The sequence below is a fragment of the Physeter macrocephalus genome, chromosome 15 (genome assembly GCF_002837175.3).
Source record: "Physeter macrocephalus isolate SW-GA chromosome 15, ASM283717v5, whole genome shotgun sequence".
NCBI classification, from domain to species: Eukaryota; Metazoa; Chordata; class Mammalia; order Artiodactyla; family Physeteridae; genus Physeter; species Physeter macrocephalus.
Genome location: NC_041228.1, coordinates 79,144,315 through 79,146,740, shown reverse-complemented (window position 1 = coordinate 79,146,740; position 2,426 = coordinate 79,144,315).

The window sequence follows — 2,426 nt, the reverse complement described above, 5'->3', positions numbered from 1 at the left end:
TGAGAGTCCGCCTGCCGATGCAGGGGACACGGGTTCGTGCCCCGGTCCGGGAAGATCCCACATGCAGCGGAGCGGCTGGGCCCGTGACGTGAGCCGTGGCCGCTGGGCCTGCGCGTCCGGAGCCTGTGCTCCGCAACGGGAGAGGCCACAACAGTGAGAGGCCCGCGTACCGCAAAAAAAAAAAAAAAAAAAAAAAAAAAAGGCATCAGTGTGCCGAGTAAGCAAGTTAGTAAGACATATACAGGGGTCCAAAAACAAAGTGAAGAGGAAAGCCAGCAAGGTAAGTAAACACTGGAGCCTTGTTCAGCTGGAGTATTTGCTTAACTTAGTGACATTAACTTCAGATTTGGGGCAGCAAGCCTATAGGAAGAAGGGGAAAAGGCCTTTCCTAACTGGGGAGGCTTCACTGGAACCTCCACGTCCCCATCAAGTTCATTAAGGAGAACTAGAAATAATCCACCTTATCCCCTCCTTCCCCCAGAGAACGCAGAGAAAACTGCCTATTTCAAAACTTGCTATGAGGAGGAAGGGAGTAAAATCTCCCCGAAGATGTAACGTCCCCAGGTTAGCTTTCCCGTGTATGTTCAGGCCCCTCTCCCTGAGTGGTGTGAAACCCTTAAACCCAGGACTTAGTTTAAAGAGGCCGTGAGCCAGCAGTGCTCCTGGCAAAGACCAGTCGGCCTCTAATAAACTCTCACAGAGTTCCACAAGCTCAGTCAAAGCCGGGAAAGCACAAGAGAAACGGGGTCGTCACAGCTAGCCCTCAGAGACATCCTGAGCAGAGGCCCACCGTAGAGTTCAGATACTGGAATCAGATATGGAATAGAAAATAGGTTCAGTGTGCTTACCGAATTGAACGTATTAATAAAGAGCAGGAAATTATTTTTTTTTAATTTTTTTTAAAGCAGAACTAGAAAATTTAACAGACATTAAAACTCAGTGTAAGGGTTTAACAGCAGACTTGAAGCAAGTGAAGACAGTATTAGTGGTTGGAAGATACATTTGAATAAATTATTTAGAATCCAATGCTGAGAGGCAAAAAGTTGAGGCAATGTCTGTAAGAAAAGAAAATGGCCAAGAATTTCCAGAGATGATCAAAGAGGCCAATCCACACACCTATAAAACAAATACCAGGTAGGGTTAAAGAGAAAATTAACACCTAGCACATTATATGAAACTACAGAAACTCAACAATGCCAAGAGTATTAACAATGTCAAGACAAAACTGTAAAAACAGATAAAAGATAACCTTCAAAGAAATGGCTATCAGTGGACTTCTCAACAGCTACAATGAAAGCCACAATGTAGAGAAGTAACGCCACTGTTTTAGAGAAAAATACTGTCATCCTAAAATTATATTAGTCAGATTTTTCAAGAACAAAGATAAATTATTTTCAGACAGACAAAACTAAGAGTTAGCTACCCAGCATCTTTCACCAAAAGAAATTTTAAAAGATGTACTTTAGGCAAAAGAAAATTGAGATGATCTAAGAGTCAGGAAGAAATAATGAACAAAAAAGTGGGAATGTGGGAATCTAGCATCACTACAGACAACAGGGACCAGCCTCAGAAAGACAACGTGCAGTGAAAAGCAGATGCACAGGAACGAACAGGGGTGAGTCCACTCATCCCGCTTGGGAGATCCAAGCGTACGTGTAAAACCGCGGCAAAGAGCCAGGTGTGATCGTCACAAACAGGCACCCTGAGAGGGGGGTTAAGATGCGCGGGGAAGAGGGGCACACACAGGTAACGGTAGTGCTAGCAGTCAAGCCTCATGGTTCGTACTCACATGTACTTCCATGAACACTCAGTCATTCCTTGGACTCTCCACGCATCTTATAAATATCCTTTGTATCTAACTTGAATAGTTCATAAAAATAAATTTTTAAAAACCCTACACCCTTCAGAGGTGGCAACAGTCAAAAGGAAATGAGATGTCCAAATACAGACAATTCTATACCATAATTCAGCATACATCCATAAGTGTACTGACATTGCCTAAATTTAAAAAGAGAAAAAAGGCAGGCCACTGGAGAACGATGCTTAATTATATGCAACTGTTTATTTAAAATAGTTTTCCAAGTTTTCCCATAAATTAACAGGTTTTGCTTCACTTTTGTCCTCTCCAACAGCTAGAAACCAACACTTACACATTTTGTATTTCAACTACTACGTATGCTATTTTAATGACATTTTTCTCTATTAGTACTATAGAACCAGATGTATCGACCAATAAGCAGCACAGGTTGAAATGATGTTCCTGGTAGTTACGGTGTTGCTGGCAGTTTCTCGGGCTTTATCGGATTCTGGATGCCATTTCAAGCCATCTCCAAGCAGCGATCTGACTGAGGGGGGAAGTCGTCGTGCTTCCTCCCTAGGCCTACTTTCTCTCCGCAGAACAAATAATTACCCCACTGTAAAATCCC